At 39.8% G+C, this 20,944-nt stretch overlaps 1 non-coding gene across 1 annotated transcript; it reads left to right on the top strand.

Moving 5' to 3' along the window:
• The first annotated feature begins 3,327 nt into the window (after window positions 1–3,327).
• Window positions 3,328–3,401, top strand: TRNAI-AAU (transfer RNA isoleucine (anticodon AAU)). The gene has a single exon. It is a non-coding gene; the product is annotated as a tRNA-Ile (tRNA).
• The last annotated feature ends 17,543 nt before the right edge of the window (window positions 3,402–20,944 follow it).

The following is a 20,944-nucleotide window of genomic DNA, read 5'->3' as shown; positions in this document are numbered from 1 at the left end:
TCGGATGCAAAACCAAATGATCGGTTTATTTGCAATAGATAAGCGTGCGTAGTAATTTTTGCCTTCTAACACGTCCCTGATCAGATAAACATACGAATGTGGCTATAATATTGGCTAGTATTAAAGTCACATAATCAAATGGTTTATAGTCTGTTAAATATCTTTTATCTCTAATAGATTTTAGCGTCAGCAATTTACGTTTGTGAGGAGGACTTTCCAAATTTCAGCATAAACTTCCGATATAGAATATATAATTATTATATCTTCTTATGAAATATATTACACTAATATAATACTAGCGTGCTATCGATATTTTTTCTAAACAAATTATGGATTATCAATATAAGGTTTGGGGTACAGCAGCTCTCTAAATAGATACATTCCATACGAATACTTTCATAGTTACTTGCGCCGACTACTTCCTGATTCTGGAATTTCATCTAAATCCATGCAAAACCCAGCATGCCGCCACAAGGGTGCATTACAGGGTTAGTAGACCACCACACTTGAGTGCAAAAATTTTAGTTCATGCATAGATTTCTTCCGTCTAAAATTCTATCCGCCTCCTTCCTATAGGTAGTGTCATTTATTACAAAACACATTTCAGGTTACATAAATTATGGTGTGTATACTATGGGCAGTCAAATGAAAACCGAAAACACGCTATAACACAGTCTGCAAAAAGCTATTTTTTTCCTCAACTCAAGAGACACCTCAAGGATAATCATTACCCCTCGGACGATGAAGTAATGGCAGGTGTCAAGTCCTGGATTCGAGAAAAGTCGGAAGAGTTTTTCAGTGACGGAATGAAAAAGCTTGTTACACGTTGGGAGAAATGTGTTAGCCTTAACGGTGACTATATCGAAAAATAAATATATGATTTTGAAACTTAAAATAATTGTACTTTAATGTACCCTTTGCCCAAATTGCTATTTGTTTTTGTTCGCGCCTTACAAGCATGTGCGCATTACTTTTCAGCCTACCCTAGTATAAGTTAGTGTTTTACGAATCGATGTTGCCATCGCTTTGGTAGGAACGCTGCATAGCGACAACTCACAGGCGCTCGCATTTGCTGGGTTATGTCCTTATTGGTGCGCGGACTTGTTACAGCGGCTATTCGGTTTTAATTTGACTGCCCTCATACATACATCCGTTTTGGTAATTTTTACGCATTGACGTATAAGTAAATAATTATTCTAATCACCTACTATTATTATAAATGTGTATTGACATGGTATTGGTAGTGGCACAATACTATAAATACTATACGAGGAAAATGAAAAATATATAGCAGAAAAGTAAGACTTCTTTCTCGGTCGCAATAGTCCGCAAGTCACGTTTGCCTAACCTGGGCTGCCACTTCTAATACCTTTACCTCAATTCATGCTTGAAACATAAAAATATAAGTCACATGCATAACTTTAAGGTTATTTTATTCTTTGGAAGACTGCGTCTTTAACTGCATATTCATAATGTCGCCTTCCGGAGTTGCTACATCTATTTCGGTGACTTTGCTAGCAGAACTATGAAGCAATTCAATGACTATCGGTTGTGACACCCTTTCGAATAGAGATCCACCAATGACTTTTTTATGCCGGGCCCATAAATATTTCCCTTCGTCCACAGCTCGGGAAGCCATTGAACAAAGCCTCACTGATACTCCAATCCCGTCGTTAAGTATATTAAGGAGGGAGGGAAGGGAGGTGGGTGGGGTTGTGCCGGGGGAATGCTCGTTCGTTGAATTATCAGGCACGTACAACCGCCCTTAAAAACCGTTTCTTAATTGAGAGACATTAATGCTCGACCGTGAGAGCGACCCGCTTCGTCAAACAATGCCGGTGACGTAATCTCCGTGCAGCGAGAGACGGAGGGGGGACCCTCAGCCTGCAATTAAGAGTCCCCGTGGCTCACCTTATATACCTTCTACACGTCACGGGCGTTGGGGATTCGGGGGTGTCCCGGGAGGGGGGGTGTGGGGTGAGCACGTGATGGCTCAGTAGAAGGGGAAGCGGCGATCGTATGGGAAACATCGTCAGGAGGTTGATGTCTTGCGTGGAGGAGTTGGGAGATTGGATACGAGGTAGTCTCAGAGCGAAGAGATCGTTTCCAGGGGAAAATGTTCAATGAAACGTACTTCAATGAGAATAAGTCGATTCGTAACGGCATACGCTCATCAAAATTCTACGTAAATGTGGGCTAAGGTTTGCCAGATGAGTTTCGTGAGACAGTACATGATTTGCACTCGAGAGGCTTGAACCCTTTTTCTAAAAGAGTTTATTTTTTGTTATCCTTTTGTGGTACAGCTGTCGAGATATTAGTGTGGAGGATGTCGGAAAGAAAAAACAAATAAAAGAGAACATCATGAATAAGCGAAGAAGTTTTATAAGAGCACTAGGGGAGGAGAGAGGTTTGTTGGATGAAGTTCAAAGAAGGCAGGAAAAATGGACGGAGGCCATGTTGTATGGCAAGGAAATGTTGAAGAATGCGAAAGAGAGCAAGCGAGGTAGAGACAGGAAGAGTGTCAAAAGTATTGGAAATAAATTGGAACGGAGGGAGGCAGGAAGGAAGTGTAGTCGAAGAATGATTTATTGTAATGCAGGGTTTAATTAATTTCGTGTTAATGGGGCTCAAATGTAAATCATTGCGTAGGTAGAATATCCGTCAAATCCTGTCTTGTTCGGTAGACTACTCTTTGCCGTAATCCACTTGCAGTAAAATACTAAACAAATTAGGGAGACAATCAGGGAGCCGATGCTAATGGGGTGGGCGATTTGCCAGCCTATCCTGCCGGATTACTTGACTAGAGGATTAAATGTGGCCAAGGGGGAGAGGGATGCATCGGGTTCTGTCACCAGCCCCTTCTGGGAGTGGCGTTGGGGGAGAACGCGGTTCCCATGGCGATGGCCAGTGGGACTCTCTTTTTAATTAGGCGGAAGAGGAAGTGATTGCTCTTCCCTCGACCGTCGTCACGATGGATGGGCTGACCCCCTCGGTCGTGTCGCGCGGGGAGGGAGAGGGGGACACGAGGGCGCTTCCGATCCGTTACGTGCTCTTCGCGCGCGTGCCAGCCCCGTGGTCAACGCTCTCTCTCCCTGATCCACATCGACAAACTCCCCCGCAAGCTGCTGACGCCCATGGGCACCAAGCTGCCAACCCAACTGACATCCGTAAGGCCTCTATCCGAGTTCATAAGCCCAGAACTTCAGGGCACAATGTGGGGCAAACCTTTGATTTATCTATTCTGCTCTAATTTTCAAACCAGTAACAATGCTAAATTTTTTCTTCTGCTTTGGTTGAAAAATAAATCTACGTACCAATTATATCAATGGCCCATTAGCTCAGTTGGTTTGAGCGTCGTGCTAATAACGCGAAGGTCGTGGGTTCGATCCCCCCATGGGCCAATTTTTTTGAGATCATTAAAAATTGAGATTTTAAATATTGTACACGGCAATTACTAATCCAAGCAACTTAATTTTTCCTTTAGATTTTACTGAGCGAATTCATTGAGAATTCAATCCTCCGGTGACCCCATTACTAATTTATTTGGATCTACTCTTAAGATTTCACTGGCACAAAGAATTCAAACAACAACCCCGACCTCGTTAGACCTTTGCTAATAGTTTTACACTTTGATACAATTTTTTAATTAATATTATCGATATGTAATGCCTGATTCCAATGTGTCATGCGAAGTGTATGCTAACAAAAATTCTATTTCGTAGTGCCACAAAACATAGTTCTGGTAAGCTGAATAGCTTTCATCTCAAATAGGTATTACAGTAATCCATATTCATTCATTATTGGCTTAGTGTTTGGGGACCGTCGACTTGGAACTTTAATTCTCACAGATCGACATTTATTTTTCGTTGATAGATAGCTGTGACCAATCCGATTAGGGTTAAATCAGTCTAAACACAATATTTACTACTTTTGGCGATTTCAGAAAAGAGTGATTATTCAGTTTTTACTATACGTCTATTAATCTCATATATATATATATATATATATATATATATATATATATATATATATATTTATTTATTTATTTATTTATTTATTTATTTATGTTACCATTTGCATAACTTCGGCCTATTGACCTTCCCCTCAGCATTACCGAACGAAAGATGCTTTGATGGATGCTTTATTACATGCAACCTAATAGGTGTTAATTTAAGCTTTTAGAACACTTCCTTGATTATTCATAGTCATGACCATGGCTATAGTCTTATTTAATGGATTAGATTAGTTTAGTTTATAAGTTCATATAGTAATGCCGAATTGCTAAACCAAATGGTAGAAATTATGAAATTATATGAGCACGATTAGAATAAATGAGCCATGCAAATTATTAAATGATACCTAACATATAAAGTTGTCCCGCGTAGTACCTGTCCTCTACTCTTTTGTGATCACCAATATCTTTTTCCCAATATCATGCCCTTATTGACTTTCTGAACTTTACCCGACTGTATATTTTATCCTGAAATCGTCTTTATAAACTTCTCATTGTTTCTACCACACTTCATGTCACAAAAAACCAATTCTTTTTCTCTCTCTTACACGTTTGCCAAACTTTCTCCCTTTAAGGTTCTGCCTCCCAATCAATATCTCCATTTGCTACTTTACTGGTTTCTTCCTTTTGCTCTTCCCCCTCTTTTCTTAGATGCAGGTTTACGCCGTTTTTCTATCTATCATGCTTATTTATTTCAACATTTTTCGTGATCGTTTCTCTAAGACCTTCAACTTAGGCTGAAACAGAATATTGTGAATCATTCCGCCTACGCTCCATATAGTTCGAGCCCAATTTCTATACACTTCGTTGGGACCGGCAAATCTGAATTTCCTCTAAGGATATAATGGAAATAAGAGTGCGCTTAGAAGCCTAGCTTAGTTCGGTTCCTAGGGTCGACTAAGGGCACTCTCAGATTTACACAAGCTATATGATTTTTCTGGTACCAGAATTTCCTGAGAAACCATAGCCGACGACGGGAAAGGAACTGACTCTCCTAGCCTTCTACTTTGACCTATGAAACCGACAATCGGGTTGATAACTGTATTTTTTCAAATCATAAATGTGACTTCATTCGGTGAATTACCTAATATCAAGCTGACCAATATCAATCACGTTTTCTCCAATCATTTGATTTAGATGCTTAGCTGTCCAAGAGTTTGTGTAATGAAAGATTATCTTATTTGCACTTTATTATCCTAAAGCTCTTATGAACCTGCTTTCAATAAGGGAAAGCCCAGGGAAAATCACTTATAAGTCCTCGGCAGTAAGAGTTTTTAGTTTTCTCGTCGTTTCTTGCTTTATTGTGTCCACATCTTCCCAGTTATGTCCCCTCATCACATTTTTGCATTCTGGGAATAGGAAAAAGTTGCAGGGAGCGAGATCTGGCGAATCAGATGGATAATCAAGGATGGTGATTGAATTTTTTGCCAGAAACTGGCAAACAATCAATGCTGAATGTGCAGGCGCATTGTCATGGTGAAGGATCCATCCATCATGTTCGGTTAAAATAGTGTGCACAGGTTTTCGATGATCGGTAAGGACAAGGGACAGCACACGATCAATGTTGTCGTCAACACAGGTGGTTGTTGTCCCGGTCTTGCATCATCCGTGGGGTCTTGTCGGCCATCTTTAAAACGCTTAATCTACTTGAAAACGGATGTTTTCTTCAGAGCATTACCACCGTAAACAGCTGTCAAAATGTCAGTAATTTCTTGATAGCTTTTACCGTCTTTCACCAAAAACCTTGATGTTGATTCGTTGCTCCGTGATTACACCAATTTTCATTTTCGACTAATAGTAAAGACAAGGGCAACAAAAACTAACATAACTGTCACCATTCGCACAGCTCGACGATCCGCCAAGCACAGACAGCTCATTGGGTCTCAGGCAAGGAAAAATGGATGAAGGGCGTATTGATCGGTAGTGGGATGCTGAAAACTGTAATAGAAGGGAGAATGTTAGGCAAACGAGGAAAAGGCAGGAATAGGATAGGGATGTTGGAAGGGATGAAGGGAGGAAGGAAGTACTCAAACATAAAGAGGGACCTGATGTAGAGTAGGTTGCTGGATTGTGTTTTGCTAGGAGCCACAAAGTATTTATTTGGTAGTCGTGTCCATTCATAGAAATACGTTAACCGGTAGATTACTTTAAAATATGTATGTAATTATTTATTACAGACGTCATGAATATCCCGTGAGTGTAAAATGACATTCAGTTTTATCTAATATTAATACAGCAGTTCAGTGAATAATTTTTATCAGATTCAGAAATCATCTAAATTCAGTTGACTTATTTTAGTTATTATCGGCTTCTAGTTGCGTGATTAAGAATTTCCGCTCGGAGAAGGGTGATGATATCATAAATCAATATAATATCCTCATGTCGGAAGTCTTCTCGCCTCTTCAACCGAACCTTAGGACTTCTAACATAAATATACAAGCATACGGGGGTCAAAGTTCACATTATTTTCCAAAAATCCTTAAAAATAAGAAAAATTCTCTTTATACCATTTGTTTCGTCCTCTAGATAAGTTTCGCATAAAAAAGTAATTGAACTTCACCGTTTGCGTTCATTGCCTTGGTACAATAATTTTTCGTTTAATATGCGTATCGTATAGTTTTAATGAGTTGGTCATTTCGCACAGGGAAATGCTAATGTATTCAAAATATGCTAAATGTATTTTCGAAAAAGAAGAAGAAAAAGGCTGGTTAAAATTAAAACCTTTATTGGTTGCAAATGTGTTCATAAAGAAACACTTTTTTTTACATTTATTCTTCGAATTTGCATATTTAGGCAAGGGAATTAAGTTCATACGAATACTATTTCAATTACGATTGATGGCATTAGATTAAATTTATAAATTCATACCTTTTGTCTAAGATACGTTACCAATATTAATATAAATCCTTTAAACCTTAACTGATTCTTTATGATTTATTAGAGCAATTTGTGAAAGAGTATGGATTTCGATAAATGTAATCGAAAACAAGGAATTTTCTCTCGCTTTTAAAAGGCAAGATAAGGAAACAAATATTTCCCAAAGGTGTGCTGTTTTCCTTCTAGGCCGCCGCCTTCTCTCTTAAGCCTCCAGTCCATTGCACTTCCCTGAATAAAATCCCGCCACGTTTTGCGCACCGAACGTATCCCCGCATCCCCATGTCCCAGGTCTCGTTATTCACCCTGAGCACTCTCCTTTCCTTAAGAGCGACCTTTTTTATATTCAATCTCCGTGGGGGACTTTTTTTTATAAGATGACGTCATGTAACACATGAGGCTGGGGGGTGACGTCACCCCGTCCTCTCCATTCCTTTCTTCTCCTTTCCCCTTCCTTCGCCCTCTCCGCCCCCTCCTCTTCTCTCTATCTCTCTCTCTCTCCGCTCTCAGATCGACCTCTCCCTCTAGTTCCGCACCCACCTTCTTCCGACGACGCGAGGAATGAAGCGGTACTGTCAATGTATGTATGTATATATATATATATATATATAAATATATATTTGCAATAGAGATGTCACAATGGGTGCGTCTTTAGGTTTTAAAAATAAAAATGTCGTCGTCCTTTCCTACCTTTTTGTGTGTCTTGACTGTAAATGTCTTCCCATCCACGCCCTTCCGAAGGTTCCTTTGATATCCCTTAGGTTGCTGTGCTAGCGAAGGGCATCAGTAATCGTGTTTCCCATTGAGGGTGAAGTGAGGAAGAGACAGAAATGAATGAGGGAAGAGTGACTAAATATGTGGCATGATCGCCTTTTCCCAGTGTTCTCGCCTATAATTTCAAAATGAGAGTAATCTCTTGTTTCTCTCGAGGTATGTTCCATGTCGCTGCCATTTTGATTACAATAGTGAAAAATTGACATATATGCATTGCTATCGATGCCTTATGTGTGAGCGACTTCTTTTATTACGATTTAATGTCGCCAAATAATGCGTTACGAAAGCTATTTTGCGAATAAAACATTAACGGAGTGATTAATAGCATTTTGATCATCGTTTTGGAATAAAAAATACGTCTAGATCTTCCTATAGTAAGTAAACATATTAATTAAAAACGATATCCACATTTTTATCAATCAATTAGTAGTTCTATATGTCTCATAAAGGGTAGAATATTGTGTGCCAAGGGGATCGAGATGGTGCGGGGGCTAACGTACTGGCTTCCCACCCTGAGGGCCCGGCTTCAAATCCCGGCGGTGTTGAATATTTTTCAGAGGTATCTCGATCCCTACTTGAGGTGTTTTGTGAAGGGCACTTTGATTGAGCACGCCGTCCGTCGGATGGGACGTTAAGCTGTGGACCCCTTGGCGCCTTTCGTAAAGAGTAGGCTAATGCCGACGCCGGGTTTCTCTCCACCCTTCATCCTTTCCTGTCCATCCCCTAGGGCGCAAATGACCTCAGATGTCGGTCGTCTCCCGTCAATACTACTGCTACTTGGGTGCCAATCAGCTCGCATAATTTAAAGTGTCAAATAGTGCATACAACAAGAAGGTAAACACGGTATGGTGACAGAAATGTAATACTGTCGATCTATATCAAAATTTTGGTGGATTGACACATTTTCAATTTTTATTTTTTATCATATTGCAAAGTTTTAACGTGGTCATTGCATTTTTACGTCTTTATATCATCTCCAGCTCTCAAAAGCATAGAATGCTTGCAGTAAATGTCGAGGAATCAACACACCAATGTTTTAAGGCAATAATATGAAAAAGAAGGCTAGGAGAAATTAAATTACGATCCTTAGGTGAAGGACTCAATGTGCGAAGAGTTATTTAGATTTCCTTGAGTTATTACAAAAATTTTACCAATAGGTTGGTGTAAAGGATTTTCGTTCCACCAACCGTCCGCCGACCATAATTTAACACCAATTCGTGATGTACTTCCGATCCCGATAATCCTAATTTGAAACCAAATCTGTAGGAAATATAATTTTGAAAAAATTGTACTTCTCTAATCCATTTCATTAATCATAATTCAACAATTATTCTAATAGTTGGTAACTTAACACCCCATGATATGCTTCCGTGTCAACTTGCTGGGTAAAATGTAGATGCAGATCTCGGCGACTCTTCCAATCCGGTCAGCAAAACGTTGTTGGGGAAAGAAATTAAGATTTTATTGCCAGAAGATCGTATGATATATGACGTAATTTGGAGTTTGGAGTCTTCGGGAGAGAATTTTGATGCCGGTATTGAAAAAAGTTCATGAAACATCTTCCAGATTTTTTAAAAAATTACTACGAGAAGAGAGTGAACATGACGGGTATGTTGAAGGATTAAGGCTGGGAGTCCCTTGATTTACGAAGAGAGCAGGCAGGACGGAATTTTAAAAAGGTGCGGGACAACTGAGTTTTATTGCGACAACGCGTGAATGAATATGATACCAATTTATATTGGTAGATTCCATCACCGAGACAACATAAGAGAGGTAGAAACCATCCCCAATGTATTCATGAACTCGTTCTTCCTTCGCACTCATCAACAGCAGCGAACATGAGAACCTGGAGGTATTTACGTAGACAACATCCATCAATACAAGTCCTTGCGGCAGCGTCCAGGTATTTAAAAAATATTATTATTAAATATCATATAAAATATACCGGTTAAGGTAGGTGTTCGATAGACACAAACTACCGAATAATTCTCTTGTCTCTCCCAACAAAACATCCTACTGAGCTCCATCCTCCTAACACAAAATTCTACTCTACAACAAGCCCCTATTCATCTCCATATATTTCCTTCCTCCCTTCATTCCGTTCAACAACCCTATCCTATTCCTATCCCTTCCTCTTTTGTCTGGTATTCTTCCCTTTGTCACATTCTTCAACATCCCATTGCCAATTATTATGCGCTGCATCCATTTTGCTGTCTTCTTATGATTTTTCCCATAACTCCCCTCTCTTTCCCCACCAGACGTAGCACTTCCTCATTTGTTTTTCCTTTTGTCCACCTCACCTTCTTCATCCTTTTCCAAAACTAATTTTCAAAAGCCTCTAATCCTGCTTCAATGACCATGTTACCCGCAAAACATAACCACGTTCCTTATCATAGTTTTGGCGAACCTTTCCTTAACAATAGATGCATATGCAGATAACATAAGAACGTATTCAGTGTAATATTATGGCATAAATGAAAATCCTGGAAATATAATTTTATATTATTAATTATTTAGATAATGGAAAAATAATTAATCAACTGTTAACTGTTAAAATGTTTGCATTTGTTTAAGTTCATCTATGGATATTTTATTAAATTAAATGTCTTCCCTATTTTAGCTCTTGTAACATGGCAGACTGTGATCCGAATATAGGTAGGTATACATTTATATCCATCCGTACCCTTTCACGCCATATGTCAGGAAGGTATGAGGAACCCCGAAGGATTATGAGCGTGTCGAAAAAGTATGACAAAGTGCGACATGGTTGAAGGTGGATTACAAAAAGGGTGACATCGCACAGCTTACCGCGGTATTCAGACTTAAGGTTGGTTTTGTAGTTGAGGGTTATAAGATTTACATCAGGTGGTACAAAATCAGGAAGTAGAAGTCCTATAACTCTATTACTTTGCCGCCTGAGGTTTCCCGGGTACATATGGTAACCGAAAATTCATATGCAGTGGTGAATCTATGTATGCCAAGAGTCACACATAAACTGCCGCAAGGGCATGTGGCGGAGAGTGTTAGGCCACCACCCGTAAAACAAAAAAAATGCATGCAAAACTAACAAATGCATGTCAATTCACACCCACAGAGACATACACTCATGCAAAAACTCGTTTTAACTTGCACACATGCAGGTACATATACTGGCCGTAATAACTCTCAATTCGTCACTAGGACGTGTTGCGGGGGGTGTTCTGTTGCCAACCATGCGTGCACAAGCAAATTCCCTCTCCAGAAAAATTGGCTACACCGGAGCACAGGAGCAAAGTTAATCTCACGAAGGAAAGTATTTACATGCAAGAATATTCTATCTTCAAATCATGGGTGAAAACAGTTAAAAAGATGGGTCTATTAAAAAATATAAAATATTATGCAGGATATCGAAAAAATATATCGTATACACTGCCAATTCTAAGTATCTCATACACGATTGTTGTCATATCTATTATAATCTTTAATGGTACGAGGAAAAAACAGTTTAAATCTATCCGTGTTACTATCTATTTCCCTGATTTTACGGCGGTGATCTGATCTATCATGGTAAGTCGGGGTCTTTAATATGTCTTTAGCATCCTCAGATAATTAACCTGTCTTAAATTCGCGCAGTAAATTTTAACCTGTTTTTAAACCTACGGCCAATTAGAAGCTCCCGCCCTGATTCTTACAATGGTTTCGTGACCCTACTATCTTGTTCATAGGAACTTTTCATAAGCCTGGCTGTTCTACGCCGCTCTCGATTTAGATCTAAAATTAAGCCTATCTTGTGAGGATCCCGTACACCCGCAGCATACTAAAGGTGGGGCCCAACTAACGTGAAATTTTAGAAGTGAAACAACGAAACTTTTTAACCCTCTCATTACAATTCCAAAGTACCCTTTTTGTGAACCTTAACTTTTTATTTGCTATTGTAATCATTCTTCATATGATATGAAGGACTTTGCTTTGATAGAATCCCTGTCTTCAGCAGTAAAAGTCGTTTAGCGGGTACGTACCCAGTGCAAAGGAGTGCATTCATTATTCATAGTACGGCTATGGAGTTGCTCCAACCGAACCGTTTCCTTGAAACCAACGTTCTATCCGGAGAAGACGCGGAGTTGCGGAAAGCCGCTTTTAAAATTCTATTTTGAAACCGTGCGTAATTCTCGCTCGCGACAACGGTCAAGGAGTTAAAGTGCAACTCTTATTCAGGTTTCATCATCCTCGAAAATCTTAATGCAAAAAAATAAGTTCATTAAATAGAGAACGACATAAGAGATCAGCGTAATGACAAATATTAACCCGATGACAATATTTTTTAAAATTTGAAAGGAGAAAAAAAGTAGCCAAACGCTAATGCCGGATATTGATGTATCAGAGTCTTCAAACATTTTATGGGAAAATATTAACTCTTTTGTGGTTACTTCAGTTAATTAAAAATTAAAAATTTAAACTAAGAAGATTTTTAACAAACAATTTCATACTATTTCCCGAAAGGATTCCAAACTACGGCTAATGTAAATTGATGGAAGTGTAACAGTATTTGTTCCAGAACGGAGTTATTTTTCTGTGTTACTAAGATTAAAAATCGAAAAGCTATTTCTTTTTTTACTATTTTTTATTCGGTTGTTCATGATTTACAAAGAATTAATAATACCTGTTCGGAATGAAGTATTTACTGCTCCACAGGTGTTTAATGGGTTTTTGGAGAATTTATCGGATGTGATGTATTAAGCAGCAATATTTGTTTTATTAGTTCAACTATGTAGGATTAGAGAATACTTGAAAAATATGAGGAGGCATTAAGTAATTGTAATAGGTTTAGAATTGAGTTCAAACTGGCATTCTAGGATAATCGCTGTCAAAAAATCTTGATTAAGGTACCCAAATATTTTCGGGCCAGTCAATATTCTCACAATGACTTCATCTTTTGATGCAATCAGCGTCATCAGATATCATTAGAAAATTAAAATACACAATCAAAAGACGTATAGTTTTCGTTAAAAAAATGTATTGATCTTGATAATAATTACGATAAAATCACGTCATGCTTTATATCCGGTACTTTGTAACGATGCTTTCATTTTCACTCAATTTTTAATTAGTATAATAAGTATTTCCGAAAATCGTATGAAAGCATTAAAAGATAAAATCTTAGAATGTCGCGGAAAAACGAAAAAGATTATGAGCAAATCCTTGCGTACTTTAAAAAGCAAAATATTATAAAGTAGAATAACCCAAAATAATGTTGGTCTGATGACAGGGAAATGCACGGGAAACGTTCAACTCCACATTCTTTAAAGGTAGAAAAAATGTGCGATACGAAATCTTAACAAAATCAAACCTTCGAAGAAATTTAATTAAAATTCCAACATTTAATGAATTAATGCAGCACAATAATGATTGCAAGATGTATATATAGGTATGTATGTGTGTACACGTACGAGTGGCTTTGGAAATGAGCTAACGTACATTTAAATGAATGTATAAACTAAGATTTCAGCAAGTATGGATTGTGCCCTAAAGCCCTCCGCCACTCACCCTTACGGTGGTCGGCGGGGTAATATGCAGATGTAGAGGAATATAAGCCCAAATAATCGTGAACCGAAATTGTTGCCAAATTTGATTCATATTCCCCCAAAAACATTCAGTGATTCACCCAATTTTAGTTGAGTGTAAGAAAGTTTTGAAGAGATAACACAAAATGATTTCCGTTACTTGTTCTGGTGGTCTCATGAGAGGAGGTGAAAATGTAATGGTTCCCATTTTTAAAATAATCAGTCGTAAACAAATATTCACACGCAAGATAGATTTACGAAAGGTCAATTGATTACTTTATATGCTGTTCTTAACAACAGAGACCGGCATTTGGTATTCCTGATTTGTAGCCAATCCAGCGAGATATATATCAGAGGAATAGTAAATTGAACACAGATGCCTTTGGGGCGAATGGAACCCACACTTCGCCTTTGAAAATCACCTGGGCATAATGGGAAATAACGCTTCGTCATAGAGGTGTCGTCATATGAGAGCTCGAGGCTAGAATATCTCATAATACCTACAGGTATTTGGCTTCGGAACGCATTGAGGTAAAGATTTAACTGGTCAGAAAATCATCTGTACATCGAAACATTCAGTATTGATCAGGGTAAATCCTGCTATAATTCAATTTAAAATGGCAAGAATTTGGATATTTTGAAAGAAAATTAGCAGTCAAATGATATGCATAAACAGATTCGTTACCAAGACTACTCTCAGATTCTTCGGCCCATACGAAAGTCCGAAAGCTGCTACTTGGTGAGCTAATTCTTGAGGAATAATGATTCGGAAGCAAATCGGAGCTGTCACATACAGGGTTCGTCCGGAAAATAAGTGTACTGATTTTTTCCCGCCGCTCCAAGCGCGCCCAGCACCGCTCTGACGGGCTGCGATTGGAGGGGGGTACGTTGGCAAGCGACGCTGAAAAAGGCAGTCGGCTCTGAGCTGTGGTGTAGTGAGGAGCTCTGTTAACGCGAACCTCCACGCTCGACCCACGTCACGGAACGCGATGCCGAAGTTTTTGGAGCAGCGTTATTCCATCAAATTTGCGGTAAAGCTTGGGAAATCGTCTACCGAAACTGTCGGTATGATTAACCAGGCTTACGGGGAGTCAGCCATGTCCAGAAACATGATCTTTCGGTGGCACAAGATGTTCGTGGAGGGCAGAGAAGAGGTCGACGACGAACCACGGCCTGGACGCCCATCAACGACACTCACCGACGAAAATGTGCGAAAAGTTCGCGATGTACTGAACTCTGATCGTCGTCTTAGTGTTCGGATGATAGCAGAGCAGTGTAATGTGCCAAAAACAATAGTGCACGAGATTATTAGGGAGCAATTACAGATGCGAAAAATTTGTGCAAAGTTGGTGCCGAAAGTGCTCAGTGATGATCAAAGACTCAATCGTTTGGAAATCGCGACACAACTTGCGGATCACTGCAAAAATGATCCACATTTTTTAGAGAACGTTGTTTCGGGTGACGAGACGTGGATCTTTGAGTACGACCCGGAGTCGAAGAGACAAAGTGCGGAGTAGCACACCCCATCATCACCCCGTCAAAAGAAAGCTCGCATGAGCAAATCTCGGATCAAGGCGATGCTCATTGTCTTTTTTGACAAAAGGGGAGTCGTCCACTACGAATTTGTACCTGAACGACAAACTGTAAATACTGAATTTTACGTCCAAGTGCTCGACAGGCTTCGAAAACGAGTCGCCCGCGTCCGGCCAGCGATCAAAAACATCTGGCGGCTGCATCACGACAATGCGCCGTCTCACACCGCGCTTGTCGTGTCGGACTTCTTGGCCAAGCACGGCGTGGCAACGCTGCCGCACCCGCCCTACAGCCCGGACTTGGCACCACCGGACTTCTTTCTGTTCCCGAAGATGAAGAGGAGTTTGAAAGGAACGCGATACCGGACTTTGGACGCCGTCAAAGAGGCCGTGACGACGTGTCTTCGAGAGGTTCCCGATGATGCCTTCGCGGGAGCGTTCCAGGAATGGGAACGCCGCTGGAACAAGTGTATCGACTCACAAGGGTCCTATTTTGAGGAATATTAGCTTAAGATATGTAAAAGTGTAATACATTTTTTTTCCTGAGCTCAGTACACTTATTTTCCGGACGAACCCTGTACATCAACTATTGAAAACGTCATCTTTGAAATCAAAATGCATCTTTCCCGGATTAAATGGGCGGCATTCATAAAAGTCACTGGGACAACTCGTAGAATGCGAAGAACGAAACCGCGATAAACGTTGGACGCGATTATGAATTAATCGCGACCACTCGGCGCGATTAATTCGTAAGTTTTATTCTAGTATTCACAGGAAAAATACTGAATGCTTTGATTAAAACTACACGCAATACAAATATTTCACGCATATTTTCCCATCTAATTATTTATTTTTTATGGCCACACGAAGTTATACGGCAGTGTAACAGGGTGTTGGGAAGATTTTTTATTGTCAACCTTGTAATACGTTGGTAAATATTATTAGTGAAAAAGACCAAACTGTTCCTTATTTTATTCCATTGGTTCTAGTTGTTCCATTTGGCGTATATCATCAACTTATGTGGGATGTCAACTCCTTAAAATTCCCTATACCTTCGAGAAACACGACATTTTCTCTTGAATAAATCCTTAGCATACGGTGATGTTTTGAAACTTGAGAAATTTAGAATCTTCACAGTTAACTGAACACGAAAGGAACAAGTATGTGGCGCAGATCCAAGCGAGGTAATCCCTAAACATGATATAGAAAGTAGAAAAGGTGGAAATAGCTGAAAATACATTACATGGGGACCAAAAGAGTTTTCCAACAGCGCTCGTGGACACCTTTTCCCGTGATTACGTCGCTCGAACGCGAAGCAACGGTGTTTGACGCGAAGAATTCCTACCTCATTGCGTCATCAGATACTTCCTCTTCTACGCTCCCTATCTGTGAGCTACTTTCCCTCGGTTTGCCTTCGGAATAGATATCCGGGCGACGTTCTACGGGAGTGCACGTTGAGACACGTTGTGCATTAATTTATCAGGGATTTACTTCTACGCAGTGGTTCTCTGCTCTTGTCACGAATACTCGAAGAAGAGTCGCGACCTGAAGAGGTAAATGAACTACAATGTATTTGTACTACCTGTATCAACCTGGCTAATCTTTTGTGGAAACTCCCAGCCTAATTCATTAAAATTATTTCAGGTTTGGTTTCTTTTATCGGGTGACAGATTTCATCAAAATGGAATTGGATATTTCTAGCCGCCGCAAGGGCGTATGGCGGGGGGGGGGGGGCGGACTACGTACACATGATTAAATGCTAAGTATACTTTCATGGTAAAACGCACTGCGCATTTGTAGTCAGAAACACTTGCACACTACTTATCGTATGTCCCGCTGAGCAAGCCTACGCGTGAAATTCTTGGATTAATTGTGAATTACGTTTAAAGTTCGCGAATTAAGTTACCTGTTTTGTGCCACCTTTGATTTCCCTTACGATCGTAGGCTAAAACAAAATTATATCTTTCATTTACAGCCGCAGTATCCCCTGCAAGGGCGTTTGACGGGGGTTGGGGAGGCACCAGCCATGCATACGCAACTAGTAGTTTATGCATGCATTTGAATATACTCGTGCATGTAAAAAGATACTCTCACACATTCCCAACTATAACGATACGTATAACGCAATGATTGATTAAATAATTTGATGTTTACCTTTGAATAAATATATTCGGGTGCTTAGGTTCGATTTTGTAATGATTGCATCTCACGCTAGAGGGCTTGTAACTGTCGGTGGCGGTGTATATTTCTCGTATTTTATCTACCGATAAAATTAGGACTTAGGTTAAAATTACCTCGGGGTTCCAAGTTAACCCTAGTCTAGTATGTAGTTGTTATGAAACGTTGCGCCTGTGTCAAATAGATAAGACAGGGGCGGTGGGTTAGGAAATGGACTGTGGAAGCATTAAATGGATTGAAAAGGAAGGAGTACCAGCAGGCTGTAGAGAAAACCATGGCGGACGGTAGAAAGCTGAGTACTACTGAAGAAAATTAGGAAGGTATCAAGAAAGGGATATCGGAAGCCGCAAAAGAAACTAGAGGAAACGATAGCGGGAAAAGGACTAGGAAACTATGGATCACGGATGAGATGATTAGAAAGATGGATGAGGGAAGAAAATGGAAGAATGCACACACGGAGTTAGGCAAAGTGAAGTGCAAACAGTTAAATAACAAATTGAGGCGGGAAACAAATAAAGTAAAATAAACATGGTGGAAGACGCTTTTCGAAGATATGGAAAGTTTGCAGAGGAAGGATGATATTGGGGTACTATACAGCAAGTTAAATCACTATCGGGAAATAAAAAGGGACGATTTGTGCTAACAGTTAGTGGCAAGTCAGGTAAAACAATAATTGCCACAGAAAAAATTCAAGAGAGATGTAAGGAATATATAGAAGAACTGTATGGCAAAGAACTTAGACCAACAAGTTGAGACACAGAAAAGGAACATGGATAAGAGGAAGATAGCTTAAGTCCAGGCATACTCGACGATGAGATAGAAATGGCTTTAAGGGAGATGAAATTAAATTAGGCCCTGGGGGTAAACAACATTCCTACGGAATTCCTAAAACGTTTAGGAAAATGTGGGAGGATGAGACTATATGGGCTGATTCGTAGTATCTATGAGGAAGGAATCTGGCCGGTAGACTTTGTGAGATCAGTGTAAGTTTCTATTCCGAAAAAGGTAAGGTCTACATCATGTGAGGACTACAGGACAATAAGTCTGATATCCTACGCAGCCTAAGTTGTTCTCAGGATCATAAATAAAAGGATAGAGAGTAGGGCAAATGATTACTTAGGGGATGATCAGTTTGGGTTTAGGAAGGGGAGAGGTACGCGTGATGCCATTGCAGTAATGAGATTATTAACGGGGGGAATATAGATCACAACCAGGAGGTATTTGCCTGTTTCGTAGATTTCGAAAAAGCGTTTGATAGAGTGAATTGGGAAAAACTAATGAGTATATTGCAGAAAATAGGAATAGATTGGAGGGAAAGGAGGCTAATCCGCAACCTGTACACGTCTCAGACTGCTCAGGTGCGAGTGGGGAACGGGGAGTCCGGATGGGCAGTGTTAGGAAGAGGTGTAAGGCAGGGTTGCCCATTATCACCATTGCTGTTCAACCTGTATGTAGAGGAAATGATTAAAGAGGCATGGGAAGAACTGGGAGTAGGAAAGAAAGTGGGCGGGGAATTCGTGAAATCAGTTAGGTTTGCTGATGATCAAGCTTTAGTTTGTCAGTCAGCCAAGGGTTTGCAAGCATTGCTGAGTGAATTGGAAATTCAGTGCGACAGGTATGAGATGAGAATCAATATTAATAAAGCAAAGATAATACGATTTTCTAGAAAGAAAAAGGCAAAGCTAAAGAGTAAAATTGGAGGGCAAAAACTAGAACAGGTGGAAGTGTTTTGGACCAACACGGTCAACATAGTAGGGACGTAAGGAGAAGAATTGCGCTAGGCAAAGAGGCTTTAACAAGGAGGAGGGAGTTGATGACAGGGACTTTGAGTAAGGATATTAAGAAAAGACTCGTAAAAACTTTGATATGGAGCGTAGCTATGTACGGCGCGGAAACGTGATCATTGAAGCAGGAGGATAGACGTAGATTGGAGGCTTTTGAAATGTGGGTTTGGAGAAGAATGGAGAAGGTGACATGGACAGAGAAGAAAACAAATGAGGAAGTACTTGGTATGGTGGGTGAAGAGAGGGGTTTGTTGGGAGAAATCCTATGGGGTAGGAAAAGTGGATGAAGGGGGTATTGTCTGGCAGTGGGATGTTGAAGACTGTAATAGAGGGGAGAATGTTGGGCAAACGAGGAAAAGAGCAGGAACAGGATAGGAATGTTGGACGGGATGAAGGGAGGAAGGAAGCACACAGAGCTGAAGAGAGACGATGTAGAGTAAGTTGCTGGATTGTGTTTTTTTAGGAGTCACAAAATATTTATTTGTTTATAATCTCTTTCTGATATATTCCAACAGAAAACTTGAAAAAATACCTTTTTTTGAGTTCCTCTCATTTTCTCATAGGTGGTGTCTTAGTCAAGACCCTAAGTATCCCAAAAATGGAGAAGTGGCTTCAGTTTTTCTGGGTCAATGAAAACGCAGGATGCATGCAATGAAATCTTATTAAGTGATAAAAATTTCTATTAAATAATTTCTACCACTTGATTTCGGATTTCTGGAAGTATTTACTGATATCCTAAATATGGGGCTTAGTACTGTTTGGTGCGGAAATTCCGTCGTTGAGACAAGTGGATTCGCGTAGGCTGGGTTTTGAGATGTGAAGGTGTAAAAAAGTGGAAAAGTTAAAATGGATAGAAGCGAAGGATGAAGTACTGGACATGGTAGTGGAGATGAGGGAAGGATGTTGGGAGCAATCCAAAGAAGGCACGAAAAAAGGCTGCAGGACAAAGTAACTAGCGATGGAATGTTGTTGTGACAGAGGTGAGAATGCATTAGGTAGGGAAGAAAAAGAAAATCAATGGAGCAGAATGAAAGTATACAAAAAACATGTTACATCCTTCACCTGTACATTCTTCCTCCTTTCAGTCCATTCAACATGCCTAACCTTTTCCTCCCTCTACGTAGTTTGTCCAGAATTCTCCCCTCAATCTTAGTCTTAAATATCTCATCGCCCATCAAAATGCTCTGTGTCCATCTTTCATGTACCCTTGGGATATCTAATAATAATCCCCTCTCCTTCCCCGCCACTGCTAGTAATTTTTCGTTTGTTTAATTTTCCGTACCTATCGCGTTTTTCATCCTCTTCCAAACCCGCATATGAAGAACCTGAAATCTACTCCTATCATCTTGCTCCATTGGCTACAACCAACCATATTACGAACTCTGATTGCAATATTACATTTTTGCCATTTAAAAATTACAGATGACAACTTTTAAGCTTCTCGTTGTTTTATTATAAACACCACTCAACAGTAACCCTCAACGAAACTAAATTTGCCTGAAGATGTTGCGCTTGGACGCCACTCACTTTCGTTTAATGATTCCTTAAAAATCCATACACACATTAAGTAAACAAGGTAACTCGCATATATTTGGATAATTGCAACATGTTGCAAAAGTCCCCAAACATATGATTGCAAGATTAGAGTCATCAAGTTATTTCAAAGTCAAAGAATATCGGGAGATTCCGAGAAAGTAACTTCAAAGAAGTTATACACTAACGTGGACTGAAAATGCATCCATTTCACAGCTGAGATAATATTGGGTCAGTACTATTTTCAAACTTAAACGAACGCTCTTACGTAACACCTACCCCTACTAAATTCCAGGCTAACAAGTTGAAGGTGTTGGCATGATTAATATGCATATTTTTTTTATTCCTCGAGGTACATTTATTTGCATCGTTTTGGCAATCGTTCATGATATTTTTCCATGAAAAAGAGACATATTTCTCAGCGGTGATGCAATGTCCTCGTGATATTCCAGTTTTTTTTTCATCCTTTCTCTCCCTCGGTCTTTTTTGAGAAATGAGTTCATATGTCACCTGTAGATTAATGCAAGCGTGAGTAAGTGCATATTAAAAGTTAAAAGATCAGCGTGACCCTTAACTTAGGGTAAGGGGAGAAGAGGTATAGGCCACTTTCCACGCTGGGATTCCTTCCTCTGAAAATACCCAAGCGAGCAGCTGCCAGATCACTTCACGTCCTGTCAAAAGAAGTAATCCCTTTTGGAAGCATTTCTCGAATTCTTT

Source organism: Hetaerina americana, unplaced genomic scaffold (assembly GCF_022747635.1).
Source record: "Hetaerina americana unplaced genomic scaffold, ioHetAmer1.1.p SCAF_6, whole genome shotgun sequence".
NCBI lineage: Eukaryota > Metazoa > Arthropoda > Insecta > Odonata > Calopterygidae > Hetaerina > Hetaerina americana.
The sequence above is the reverse complement of the archived record's forward strand: the minus strand, read 5'-3'. Positions and strand labels throughout refer to the sequence as shown.